Below are 15,291 nucleotides of genomic sequence, written 5' to 3' on the forward strand. Positions count from 1 at the left end.
GATGTAGATTTGATGATCCCAAATTATATGAACCCACTTGGCCAATTTGGGCCAGGGTCACATATCACATGTACCTCACACTGAACACAGCCTGCCACACAAGGCCACCACATGCACTGCCATTGTTGAATTGTAACTTGGAGTGTCCAGGCTCCAAGCCACAAGATTCATTGGATGACCTCGGGCCACTCTTTGCCAGATTAACCTCCTGAGGTTATTGTGAGGATAAATTAGAGCACTGGTTCCCAATCTTTGGTCCTCCAGCTGTTTTGGACTTTAGCTCTCACAATTCCCAATAGCTGGTTGGCTGGCTGGGATTTCTGGGAGTTGAAGTCCAAAAGACCTGGAGGACCATGGCAACCTCTGAACTAGGAGAACCAGTGATGAAACAGTGTGCTATATGGCCCTCACCTCCGTGAAGCAGACAATCTGAACTTTAATGGAATTATACAAGGTGCTCAACCTATTTGGAGCATGCGGTTCAGAACCCTAGATGGCTTTTTAACATTTGTATTAAAATTCAGATTCATCACCCCATCTGCAAGGAAGCCTCCAGTTGAGATAAGACAGTGTTTCTCATGAAATACAATTACAGCAATTCTCAAGATAGTAGGTGACATGAATAGCAATAATTAGAAGATGTTGGGCCTAATTAATGAAGGGCAAGTAATCGCCATAACTACTGGTGAGGTTTCTAGTCAAAGGATCTTAAAAAATATATGAAAGGAACATACTTGTCACTTACACTGTCCAACCCAGAAGTATTGCCCACTGAACACTATAGGACTAATTTAGTTTAGGTTATGCAGCACTGCAGTTTTAAGTAATTTGCTGCCTCTCCAGTCTGGTAAGCGGATAATTGCTTCTAACAACTTTCTAAGAAGAATGGGGAAAAGGAAACACTTGTTTACATTTCAGTGGGAATGTACCAACAGTAAAGTTTAGCAATAGACTTTGCATTTCACACACGTGTGGTCAGATCAGTTACCTATTACACTTCTTTAATAATTGTGGTTGGTACTTTAATTATTCCTGTCCTCTGAGTAATACACACGCTTTGAAGTATTGCACACTTGGATAACTTCTTGTCACAATGTCTAAACAGTGCATTACCTCACTCGTTTCCTATGCATAAATGAGTCTGCCCGCCAATTTTCTCTTGACCAAACGATGAGGAAGAGCGTTATATTATCTGGCTTCCTCATTTTAGTGCAACCTCAAGTACCAGAGAATAGTGCACCACTCAGCATGAATCATGCCCATTCCAGCATGTACAGCCCACACAATTTGGACTAAATAGCCACATTGGATTAAGAAATTCATTTGAAGTAGAATGGACACGCATGCAGTGTGGTGTACTTTGCTCATTTGTTCTCCTTGAATTGGTTTCCGGAACGCTAACATCCTTTAATAGGAATCTATTCATGGTGCAGCCAACACCCTGTTCATTATTTTCTGGGAAACATTGGGGTATATTGTCCTGCATTTGAAGATATTGGGAAGTAAATTCATTGTAGATTGACTAGAGCAGTGGTTCTCAACCTGTGGTCCATGGATCATCAGTGGTCCGCAAGAATGAAAATACAGTCTGTGGCCTCACCATTACTACACCATTGTCTCAAAACCATGCGGCAATGAGAGCGACTGGTCTTGCAAAACTCTTTTATAGTGCCGAGGCAACAGAGGTATTGGGAGGGGAAAGGCTGACTACCCACGAAAGATTACTACTACCACATCAACTCTAGATTATTAAATATGGTTTTCTGTGGGCGAGCAGATGACCAATACTGGATGGCATATGTTCTGTTTAAGAAACAAGAAATGATGTGGTCTCCCCAGTGCAGTTTTCTGAATCAGTACCCCAAATAACCAAAGCAAATCTAAAGTTGACCAAAAACTGATTCGTAACCCTTTTGGTGCTAATGTTGGAGAGTGGTCCCTGGTCAAAGTGGTCTCTTTTCCAAGTGGTCCCTGGATAAAATCAGGTTGGCCACCACAGGACTAGAGAGATGTGAAAGTGCCAGTAGGTTAACATTTGCAGTGAACATCTAAAAACATACACTTCTGTTAATCCCAAATAATGGTTTGGATTTCCACTACATTTAAATATGTGGAATGCAAGTGAAAAAAATTACATCCTTTATTGTACTCAATATCATGTCTGTTTCAAGGCTGGAAATGCTGCATGAATACTGTAGAACAGTGTTTCTCAACCTGGGGGTCGGGACCCCTGGAGGGGTCGTGAGGGGGTGTCAGAGGGGTCACCAAAGACCACCAGAAAACACAATATTTTCTGTTGGCTATGGAGGTTCTATGTGGGAGTTTGGCCCAATTCAATCGTTGGTAGGGTTCAGAATGGTCTTTGATTATAATCATAGATGAACTATAAATCCTAGCAACTACAACTCCCAAATGTCAAGGTCTATTTTCCCCAAATTCCACCAGTGTTTACATTTGGGCATATTGAGAATTTGTGCCAAGTTCGGTCCAGATCCATCATTGTTTGAGTCCACAGTGCTCTCTTGATGTAGGTGAACTAAAAGTCCCAAAACTCAAGGTCAATGCCCACCAAGCCCTTTCAGTATTTTTTGTTGGTCATGGGAGTTCTGTGTGCCAAGTTTGATTCAATTCCATCGTTGGTGGAGTTCAGAATGCTCTTTGATTGTAGGTGAACTATAAATCCCAGCAACTACAACTCCCACAGGACAAAATCAATACCGTCCCCCAATCCCACCAGTATTCAAATTTGGGTGTATTGGGTGTTTGTGCCAAATTTGGTCCAGTGTATGAAAATACATCCTGAATATCAGATATTTACATTACTATTCATAACAGCAGCAAAATGACAGTTATGAAATAGCAACAAAAATAATTTCTTTGGTTGGGGGTCACCACAACATGAGGAAGCATATTAAGGGGTCGTGACATTAGGAAGGTTGAGAACCACTGCTGTAGAACCTCGCTTTTCATTCATTCACAGTAATGTAATGTCAAAAAGAAATACATGCACAGGAAAACAAAAGGAAACAGAACCTTTTTATCTATAAATTAAAAATTAAGTAACTATAAGCCAGGTCCATCCCACTCTATCAACAATATCCAGACACAATCCAGAAACAACTTTATTCCAGAAGGATATTTTTGAAACAGAGACAGTTCATGAGTTAGAGCCCTTTTCTGAAAGCTACATCTTTGATTCCATCAGAGTCCAGCTTAAATCTGAGAGAACTCATACACAAAGCTGGGCATTTCTGTACTGTATGTATTCAGATATATAGATTTTTTTTAGTTTGACAAAGTCCTTTTTTCCCAGAGCACCAGGCCCTTTCACACAACAAAAAGTACAGAAATTCCGAAATGCAAAGAACTCCACAATCCAAAATTGCCAATGAGTATGGCTGAGATTGAGACACCTTTGCTTTTGGTCATTCAATGTACAAAACATTTTTTCGTGCACACTATTATTTCAAATATTGTTGAAACTAGTTCCAAAATTTGTGTATATGGCATATATGAAACAAATAAATGTTGTGTTTAAGATTGGGTCCCATCTCTAAGATATATCTTTATGTACATATATACAAAAACATGTATTTCAATTTGGGGGGGGGGGGGAATAAAAAAAAACAAGACACTTCTGGTACTAAGCATTTCAGATAAGAAATATCCATCTGTACCCTGATTCCACTTTAACTGCTATGGCTGCATCCTACAGAATCCTTGGGTTTGTAGTTTGATCAGAAGTACCAGAGGAGCTGAGAATTCTAAAGACCATCCCCTAAATTACCAATTCCAGCATTCTATAGGATGGAATTATGTCAGTTACAGTGGAATCATAGTACTATAACAGTGTAGTGTGAAAAGGCCTCAGGAGGACTATTCAGATATATATTGGAACTAGCCATCCCCTGCCATGCGTTGCTGTGCCCCAGTCTGTGTATATGTGTTTTGTGTGTGTGTGTGTGTATGTGGTTATGTGCATATGTTGTAATGTAATTTTTTTTTGCCTTTTAAGTCTCTTCTGCTGTGTTTTTCAGTGTTTTTATGAGTGATGGTCACTTGTTGGCCTGATAGTTGTACTGTGTCCAAATTTACTTATTTATCTCTCACATTTATATCCCGCCCTTCTCAACCCCCGAAGGGGGACTCAGGACGGCTTACAATGGGCCCCATTCTTAAGCCATTACATTTGGTGTCAATTTGTCCAGTGGTTTTTGGGTTATGTTAATCTCACAAACTAACATTACATTTTTATTTATATAGATGTGGATTGAGAACAGAGCAAGTAACTACCACATTCATTGCTGCACCTTTGGCAGGAAGTTTGATGGATTCTACCTATGTGTTGTAGTTTGTACAGTTGAAGATTCCTCTAATTGAAGATCCCAAGAGTCTGTATGCAGCACTCACATGTGCACAGCTTGCCCACAAGTTGAATCTTTCAGACATCCTGCAGAATGTGCTGAGCATGTTTCAGAGATTATGAGCTATGTCTCTGACCACTTCATCACACTGAAGCAATGAAATGGTTGGCTGAATAGAGTTGAGCAGAGCTCAATTTTTCAATGAAATGGATGGTTTCCCATTCATTTAGCACTGTAGATGCACCCAGAGAGGGTTCATGGACCTTTGGAAACTGCAATTCCCAAGACCATCTCATGGAGACATGGCATTTAAAGTAAGATCCAGCTACATTCATTCCACAGTGTAGATGCACCAAGAGAAGGGTATGGACCTTGGAAAATTATTACTTTTAGGAGGACTCCATCACATGGAGCCATGGCATTTAAAGTGGGGTGGAAGGGCATTCATTCCATACCGTAAATGCACCAAGAGAAGAGCATGGACCTTTAAAAAATTATGATTTTCAGGAGTGCACAGCATTGATACATGCCATAATGATGATGATGATGATGATGATGATGATGATGATGATGATGAATCCTTCTTTCCTGGCTTTCCCATGCAACACATGGCACAGACATATCACGGAAGGAAGGGAAGGAAGGAAAGGAAAGGTTCTAGAAAGGCTATTTTTTAAAAAGAAATTGTTCCAGCAAAGTAAAAACTTGGTGAGCCAAAGGTAATGCTTTCACGAACAAGGGTACTTTTGGCTCCTCCCACAATTTCATTTTAAACCTGGGAGCAATAAATGCTAGAGAAATGGCCAATCATCTGGATCATTTCAAAAAACCACTTCCCTACCAGCTCTTGAAGCGTTTGAAAAGAGTGCTGGCATCCACACAAAAAATACACAAAGAATGCTTTATCCAACACTTGAAGCCAAACTAATGAGATGAGGAGAGTGGCTTCCTGGATTTTAAGTGTAGCACTCAGTGGAATTTAGTAAACGTGATGGAGCGGCCAGGCTAGGGCCAACAGCTATCATTCTGCTACTGTTCCCCATCCCCACTCTAAGCATTTGTAATAAAATCTGAATAATCTTTGTTTGCTAATCTTTGGTGAGAATTCTGTAGGCTCCCAGTGGACTGACACTTATCTTATCTCTCCCGGAGCAGTACCTTGTCCCGGGGGGGGGGGGGGGGAATTAAATGACAAGGCAATTAGCTACTGAGGCAGAGATAAGCAAATATTGGCCAACAATACCACACTGATCCAGGTGAATGAAACACTGATCCAGGTGAATGATCCAGGTAGGAATGCCCATCCCTATGCAAAGATTACAGGCAGTTTAAGATATATGCTCCAGCCATGAACAGCAAGGATGGAAGGTTAATATTAGCCCAATTGCAGAGATATATTATTTTTTAATATATAAGATAATTCTCATCAGTGACTCAAAATGATCCAGTCCATTCCAGCATTCAATCTAAAAGGGCTAATTCTCAAATCATTTTAAATATTTCTTCCACAATTTGACAATGTCAGCGGATTGCCAGTCTAGAGAGAACAAATAGTCTACAAACCTCCCCCCTCCCCTTCTAACCAATAACCTGGGAATGTATGTATGTGTTTTCAATGTCCCTGATCCCAGTACAGAAGTTAACATGTGGGAGCATCTATGCAGGCACACTGCATTTGCCAAATCCTATCACAATGAGATCAGAGGCAGAAGCAGGGAGCGCTCTAGGCATCACAGTTGAAGATCATCCTAAGCTCAGATTCCCATTAAGGCCCACTGATAAAGGTCAGCACATAACTTCACCTATTGTACTGTTTGTCTCTCTCAGTTTCTCATAATGTTTTCCTTTGTGTACCCTCAACCTGAATTGTTAAATTAATCAGGGACTCATTTGCATAATTTGCTCCCTTTTCGGGGCAAAATCAGAATCGGGATCAAAACTTCAGACCAACAGGAGGTCCGCCATGGGGAACCTCCTCCATCCAGTGACATCAAAAGGATTCCCCAGTCAACAGTAACCCAGATCAAAACTGGGCCATCTTTTCCACCAATCATAGAATCATACAATCATAGAATCATAGAATCAAAGAGTTGGAAGAGACCTCATGGGCCATCCAGTCCAACCCCCTGCCAAGAAGCAGGAATATTGCATTCAAATCACCCCTGACAGATGGCCATCCAGCCTCTGTTTAAAAGCTTCCAAAGAAGGAGCCTCCACCACACACTCTGGGGCGGAGAGTTCCACTGCTGAATGGCTCTCACACTCAGGAAGTTCTTCCTCATGTTCAGATGGAATCTCCTCTCTTGTAGTTTGAAGCCATTGTTCCGTGTCCTAGTCTCCAGGGAAGCAGAAAACAAGCTTGCTCCCTCCTCCCTGTGGCTTCCTCTCACATATTTATACATGGCTATCATATCCCCTCAGCCTTCTCTTCTTCAGGCTAAACATGCCCAGTTCCCTAAGCCGCTCCTCATAGGGCTTGTTCTCCAGACCCTTGATCAGGGGAGGGCACAGGTATTTTGAATGGATGTCAAAGTGGTTAAGATGTTCTGTACTTCCATATATGCTTTATGTAGATTTCTTTTGAGCACAGACCCTGTACTGACACCCAATCTGGCCAGATGGAATAAACTTCTAATTGTTGCCTTCAAACCCAGTTCATGTCTTGAACCAGGTTTATTGGAAGTAGCAAAGTGCACTGGGTTCCAAATCTCCTTTTGCTGGTATCACTCATCAATAGCCATGCTTAAATGTTTGAAAAGATGTCACATTGAGGAGGGGGAAGACTTGCTTTCTGCTGTTCTACAGACTGATGACTTCATCAGATGGACTACTTTGCCTGTCATACGCTGCTTGTTTTCTCCTTTTGAGATGGACCCCATTATATGACACACATGTACTTCCAGCCAGGCTCTGTTGGGAAAGGGGAAAGAAAGCTGCACATCCTATGGCAACACAGGAGGCTTCCCATGTTGCCTTCAGGACTTTGGGAGGAAGCCGGGTGGTAGATGCTTCCCCCCTGTGGGATGGGGGCAGAAGTAAGTCACATGATGCAGGGCATGGAGCAATAGGTTCTCTACATCCCCCACTGCGACCCTGTGGATTTGCCACGATGAGTGGCGAATCCCAAAGATAATGTGATGAGATCCTAAGACATAGAGCAATGGATTCAAATAGCAGAAAAAGAGATTTCACCTAAACATTTAGCGAAAAAAGCTTCCTGATAGTAAGAGCTCTTTGGCAGTGGAATATGCTGCCCTGCAGGATGGTTACATTTCCTTCTCTGAAGGTTTTTTTTAAACAGAGGTCAGAAGGCTGTCTGTCTGGAGTGCTTTGACTGTGTGTTCCTTCATGGCAGGGGAACCCTGTGGTTTCCTACAGTTTGAGATGCTATCATTCTAAGAAGTGCCTCTGCTTCTAGATATTAGATAGACTATCATGCTTAATGAAAAACCAGAATAAGGAGAATTTGACCAACTGGAACCACTGTAAGGAATACCTAAAGAATATTCAGAAATAAAAGACCAACAATAACAAGGATAGCTCTCATAAGTAATAAGAAATATGAAATTATTGAATCTAAACCAACAACGGACAATTGAACTATGTAATAATATACAACCCCTCCTTGGACCAAACGGAAGTGACCTACTACTCACCTCCCCCTACTTCCTGCTTTCCTTTCCTACCCTACCTGCACCCTCCCCGCACTTCCCTTCCCCCTACTTTCCTTACGTCTTTTACCCTTCCTCTGTCATAGTGTCTTAGAATTTCTAAGCTTTCCTTTCTACGTATTGTTCCCCCTCTTTCGATGTTATAACTGAAAATCAATAAAGAATATTACAAATTAGATATTAGGCATAACAAGAAGACATTTTGATATTGCATTATTATCTATTCTTCTACAGAAGGTACCAAAAGTGAAAATTTGATAGGAACCATGGACTACCACTTCCCCTTTTTGGTACTAGACCTCAAAAGAGAAAAAAAAATATCTCTGGCCCCATCTTTGGTGGAAGCTGGAATTTGTGACAGAAAATAGCCTTCCTTAAAATAGCTTTTAAGAAAGATCTAAAAACTTGGCTTTTCCAATGTGCCTTCGGAGAGTGACCATCCAACCCATTTTTGTTACTTTCCATTTACAGTTGTTCACACGACTCACTTTCCCCTACCCTTAGTGAAGACCAAACCCCACTGCTCCTCCTTCTCGGGCTCCTCTTTTACAAATACACTTTTCTATTTCCTTTCTCACCCAGGGTTTTAACGTTTTTAACATTATCTTGCACATTTGGCCCGCCCTTTGTGATTGATTTTATTATGTTATTATGTTGCATTGTCTGTTTTATTTTGTTACATTATGTATTTTGTTATGTTTAATTTTCTGTTGTTTTGTATCTTATTTCATTGTATCTTATTTCAAGCACCAGGATGGTGGCGCAGCTGGCTGAGTGTCAGCTGCATTAAGATCACTTTGACCTAAAGGTCATGAGTTCGAAGCCAGCCCAGGTTGGAATGGGTTTCCAACCAATTGTGTAGCCTGTTGTTGACTTTGCAACCTGAAAGACAGTTGCATCTGTCAAGTAGGAAAATAAGGTACCATCTTAAAGTGTGGGGAGGCTAAATTAACTGATTTTTGAGGCCATAAAGAAGACTCCAGCAAAGCATTCCAGCGGGGAAGCATGCGGGGAATGCAGAAGTGCTTCATCAGCTTTGCAGATGGATGATGAAAGCGACAGCTCCCCTGGTGGCCAGAAAAAGTTAAATATAGCCTCTGTGTATGTTTGTATGTCAAAAATTGGCATTGAATGTTTGCCATATATGTGTACACTGTAATCCGCCCTGAGTCCCCTGCGGGGTGAGAAGGGAGGAATATAAAAGCTATAAATAAATAAATAAATAAATAAATAAATAAATAATTGTATTAATTTTGGGTTTGGCCTCATGTTAGCCGCCCCGAGTCCCCATTGGGGAGATGGTGGTGGGGTACAAATAAAGATTATTACTATTACTATTATTATTATTATTATTATTATTATTATTATTCCTATCTTCCCTGCATTTGAAAACCAAGTCATCAGATACAACATTCTTAAGATCAATTTTAAGAAAATGGAAACACTATCATCTTCCTCACTCTTATCAGTAAATGTTTGTCTGCATTTCATTATAGTATAAAACTGCTATTGGATATTCTTGTGTAGAGATCCAAAATATAAGACATTCCCCCAAAGGCATCACTGCATTAATGAAATAAAGGTCAATGTATGATATGTAGTGACCTATGGTCAGGTGGAATTGCAAAAACACTTGCTCCTTTGCTATGAAGTAAAAACACTTGTTGCCAATGTTAGTATCAGCTAATCAGATAAGAGTGGGCGAGGAATTTCTTCCAGGCCTACTGTCAGTAGCACAGCAATGCCAGCAGATCAATGTGGGGGTGGCTGATTCATAGGGGAACAGAGAGAGACTCTTAGTTCCACTGCATCAGCTTCCACACTGTTGCCATAAGAGCAGCCAGAGTCCATTTCTCCTCCCAAGGACTTGATCACGCGAGCTTAGCAAAGTGGAACATCAGCAGGATAATAGTGTACTTGGCTGTGCTTATCACTTGAGGCTGTGTGCGTTCTGCTGCTGCTTTGTATTTCAAATAAAAATGTGCACCTGTGTAGTACACCTTTTCATTTACAGGTAAAATCTGTCAATGACTCTCAACATCTTTACTTTCCCATTACTGACCTCTGTGTGATAAGCCCCTTCCACTGCTGTTCCAATATGCTGACAGTCACATGGCATAAGCATTCTCTCTCCTATACTGTTCCCAAGCAGGCAGTTTTATTTTTTCCCCCAGTCTTTTTCTTTTGTTTTTTTTAAATCACACTACTGACTCAACTCAAATAATTTATTTCGGTCATAGACCAACACAGGAAATAAAAGTCACAGTTTCATACAAACTTGGTACATTTAGTACATTAAAATATAAATATAAATCCCACTACTGTAATTGCAAAAATGTGATAAAAGATAAAATAAAGAAAATAATAAAAACCCAAAAGGCAGTATGAACAGAACATAGGCCAAGGAGGCAGGGTTATGGAACCTATGTGGAAAACAGATAGCAGGACCATAGACTGCCAAATCATCACTATTGCTGTAATGCAGAAAAGGGTTATACTGAATTATTTAAATACTGGGTTGTTGTTGATTTAAATACTGTTTGCATTATCATTGTGCAGTTTCTTGTTTGTTCACATATTCAGTTGTGAGGGTTTGCAATTGTCGTGTAGCCTTTGTGAGTGTAATTACACTTTCCCCTTTCGATGTAGGATTTTAGCTACATTGGCTTAGGCTAGACCTGAACAACATACAATTCAAAGTGCTGGTTTGAACCTACAAAACCTTATATGGTTCCGGCCCAGTTTACCTGTCCAAACATATCCTTCCCTGTGAACCATCAAGGCTATTAAGATCTTCTGGTGGGGCCCTGCTCTCAGTCCCACCACTTTCACAATCGTGTCTGGTGGGAACAAGAGACAGGGCCTTTTCTGTGGTGGCCCCTCGGCTATGGAACTCTCTCCCGGTTAAGATCAGATCTGCCCCCTCCCTCCTGTCCTTCAGGAGGCTAGTGAAATCCTGGCTATGGAATGAAACATTCCCAGAATAATGGCTGAGACCTGCTACAGACCAAAGTTATCGACCACATATGCGGAATGAGTTGGACATGATTTTATCTTGGCAATTTGGCTTATATGTATTTTATTCTATATGTATTTTAATCGTTTGTTGTTGTATGATGTTTTTAGATTGTATTATTAGCACTGAATCCTTGCTTTGAGCCAGTCTGAGTGCCTCTACGGAGGTAGAGAAGATCAGGATACAAAAGTTTTAAATAAATAAATAAATAAATTTGCTTCCATTCCACTACACTAATGTGGTTGTAGGAAAACAACAGGATGATAAAATGCCCCCCCCCTTTTCTGGGGTACTTGAAATAGTTGGTTCTCTTATTAAACAACTGATAATTCACATAGCTGTCTTATCTGTGGTACAATAGAAATAAATGATCCACGACCCTTTGTGGCTGGAGGTCCATTGTGGTTGGTGTGACAGTCACTACACACACACACATAAGCTGCCTTTAAGAGAAAAGTTCTCCTGAGGTCTGTAGATCTTTTCCTTCTCAGAGAATTGGCAGCACTTACCACACATTTCTGGGGATACAGTGATTCATAACTGGAAAAGAAACCCATGAGCAATGTCTGGACCTGATGCAAAGAGATTAGGCAGAAGATGTATAAGACTGTGACAACTATATTAATTCAACCCATTGTTCTTGTGAACTGAGGGAGTCCATACACACTAAGCTCATTAAGACCTCTGCCATGCATTATACATCTGGAAATAATTTTCTGCAGATTCAGTTTATGCTCTCATGGCTTAATCCTGGGATAAGATGTCAGCATAGATCCACCTATGACTTGAGTTCATTTTGTACTGGAAATGAAGCCAGCTAGTATGGGGAGGACTTATTTGATTTACAGGACAGGACCATTCTGCAACATGCCACTTTCTCATCATACATTGATAGAAAAACACAGGAATCGTTCTTCTGAAGAATTCGTTGTTCCAGTGCACGAAGCACCACACTGTGCTCTCTGTGTGGGTTCAGTAGTCATGTAGCATTTCCCAATATGACTTTAGGTAAGATTAAGTGAGAAGATAAAATACCCCAAATCTCAAGATTGAATCTGATCTCAAATAGAGATGTATGTATCCTTGGAGGAAACTGATTATTTTGATTTTGTGCAGTCTGGCTTTAGGCCAGACATGGAACTGAAACAGCCTTGGTTGTATTAGTGGATGATCTGTGTAGGGAACTTGACAGGAGGGGTGTATCCCTGTTAGTTCTCCTGGATCTCTCAGCAGCCTTCGATACCGTAGACCATGGTATCCTTCTGGGACATGTCATAGGAATGGAGTTTTGAGGTACTGTTTTGTACCCTGGTCCTTCCTGAAGGGGTGCTCTCAGAAGGTGTTGCTGGGGGACACCTGCTCGGCCCCACAGCCTTTATTGTGTGGGGTTCCGCAGGGCTCAGTATGGTCTCCCATGTTGTTTAACATCTACATGAAGCTGCAAGGTGAGATCAACCGGCGTTTTAGAATTTGATACCACGTTCAACGCTATCATTCTTTTCTACCTGCTACAAAGGAGACTGTTCAGGTTCTGAACTGGTGCTTGGCAGCTGTGACAGTCTGGATGAGGGTGAACAAATTGAAACTGAATCCAGACAAGACAGAGGTACTCCTCATCAGTTGCAAGGCCAAACAGGGTATAGGGTTACATACAGCCTGTGCAGGATGAGGCTACATTCCCCCTGAAGACACAGGCTCACAGCTTGGGTGTTCTCCTGGACTCATTGCTGAGCCTGGAGCTCCAGGTCTTGGTGGTGGCCAGGGGAGCATTTGCACAATTAAAACTTGTGTGCCGGTTGCACCCATATCTTGGGAAGTCAGACTTGGCCACCGTAGTCCATGCTCTTTTTACATCCTGAATAGACTACTGCAATGCACTCTACTGGGGTTGCCTTTGAATACTGTTTTGAAGCTTCAAGTGGTACAATGGGCCGTAACAGGTTCCTTACTGGAGCAGGATACAGGGAGCATACAACCCTCCTTTTACATCAGTTCCACTGGCTGCCAGTCTGCTACGAGCATAATTCAAAGTGCTGGCTTTAGGCTATAAAGCCCTAAACGGTTCTGGCCCAGCTTACCTGTCCAAACGTATCTCTGTCCATGAACTATTGTGAAGATTAAGGTATTTTGGGGGAGGCCCTGCTCTCAGCCCCACCTCCTTCGCAGGTGTGACTGGTGGGGACGATAGACAGAGAAAGCTTCAACTGAGACACCATTCCCCCATGCTAACTTCCGTTCTTAACTAGAAATATACAGGCAGTCCCCAAGTTACAAATATACGACTTTCATATGCAAGTCATATGTTTGTAACTTGGGGACTGCCTGTATATTTTTGTTACTATAAAAGGCATCAATCATAAACAACTCCTTATTTGTAACAAGTTATTTCCAAGCTCTGCATCCATTTTATAGATATTTTTCCTGCATAAACCCATCTTCAAATCTACCTTGTAAAAAGAAGAAGAACTGTTACAGCCTGAATGTTAATGAATTCTCCAAGTAATTTACCAACAAACTCAATCAGTTACAAGTGATAATTCATAGAAGCTGCTGCTTGGGAAATATCAAAATCTGTATCTACACATGAAGCAAAATTACATTATATGTCAGAAGAACATAACATCCATTTTGGTTGTAAAGTTAAAAAAAAAACCCCAACAACATTCAAGAGTGATATTATTGACTTCCCACTGTCTCCATGCAAAGATTGCACCTAAAGTGATATAACCGCTGAGTAGTTAAAAGAGAGCAAGTTCTGTTTGTTGCATTATTTCTTGATATTTCACATCACACGTAGGATTACACATATTCGAAAATTGCATTCATTATTTACTTTTGAAAATTGGTCTTTGGGAAGCATATGTTTAAAAAGATAAATTCAAGTCAGTATTCATCAGATTATACGAGATGTCATTTCGCCTAGATGCAATTTCTTAATCAGATGGCTTGTTTTTGCTTTAATAGTAAGCACTAGCTATATCATGCCTACATACACTTTAAAACATACGGTTCTTACCTTATAAGGTCTGGATTCAGGAGCTGACACTCCAAGATAAGGACTTCTTCAGAATAAATACTGCCTAGACATTGGAGACTTTTATAATTCAGATCACATGGGTACTGATACTGCTTGAAAGTATGCGGCAAGCTAATAGATCTTTCTTCCAGCTTTCAAAATTTTGATAATTATTTTTGGCCTCTTCTAGCTGACAGGCAGAATTCATTCATACTGTAACTCTTTACCTTCCAGTTCCAAGATATATTGCAGACGTAATAATAATAATAATAAAACTTTATTTGTATTCCACCCTCTCTCCCCGAGGGGACTCAGGTTCTTGCTCAATCACTCTCAGAAAACTCTTTCCGTGTTGGTAAAGAAAATGTAAGAAGATAGTACAGACCTATCTCCAGACCCACTAAGAAAATCCAACAAATGCCACATCCATAAAAGGACTAGAGGGATCTTCTCACTTCTGCAGGAGTCTACCGTATACTATGCAACTGTGGACAAGTCTACATAGGGACCATCGAATGTAGCATTGCCCAAACGCGAATCAAGGAACATGAAAGGCACTGCAGACTAATTCAGCCAGAGGAGTCAGCCATAGCAGAGCACCTGATGAGCCAACCTGGACACAGCACATTATTTGAGAACACAGAAATCCTGGACCACTCTTAACAACTACCATGCCATACTACACAGAGAAACCCCTGAAATCCACAAGCATGTGGACAATTTCAACAGAAAGGGGGAAAAAACATGAAAATGAGCAAAATCTGGCTACCAGTATTAAAAAAAACTCCAAAATCCTAACACTAAATAAAGAACAACACTCAAAATCAGGGGAATTCCAGACAAAAAACAATCAGGGCCAACTAATCAACTTCCAACAAAGGATTCTCCAAGACAGTAAGAAGCCAGACCTTGAAAACTGCTAGGCCATTAAATGCTAATCAAGGTGGTCAATTGCTACAGTTATACCTGCCTCAAACAGAAAAAAAGTTATTTCTCCCACCCTGGACATTCCACAGATATATAAATCCAATTTTCCTAGTTTCCAACAGACCTCGCTACCTCTGAGGATGCCTGCCATAGATGCAGTCAAAACATCAGGAGAGAATGCTTCTGGAACATGGTCATACAGCCCGGAAAACACACAACAACCCATTGTACAGAAGAATTCCCACTACACTTTGGTTCCAGCCTCAGAAACAAATCCAGAGACAAACTTTGAAACCT

At 40.9% G+C, this 15,291-nt stretch overlaps 1 protein-coding gene across 1 annotated transcript in view; it reads right to left on the reverse strand.

Annotated features, from left to right (window-relative positions):
* SLC2A9 (solute carrier family 2 member 9) overlaps nucleotides 1-14,131 on the reverse strand; it is a 127,218-nt gene extending 113,087 nt beyond the window's left edge. The window contains exon 1 of the mRNA XM_067468959.1: nucleotides 14,068-14,131. The gene's annotated coding sequence lies outside the window, so the exon portion shown is untranslated. The remainder of the gene's footprint in view (nucleotides 1-14,067) is intronic.
* Nucleotides 14,132-15,291: the final 1,160 nt, after the last annotated feature.

Source organism: Anolis sagrei, chromosome 5 (genome assembly GCF_037176765.1).
Source record: "Anolis sagrei isolate rAnoSag1 chromosome 5, rAnoSag1.mat, whole genome shotgun sequence".
In the NCBI taxonomy this organism is placed as follows: Eukaryota; Metazoa; Chordata; class Lepidosauria; order Squamata; family Dactyloidae; genus Anolis; species Anolis sagrei.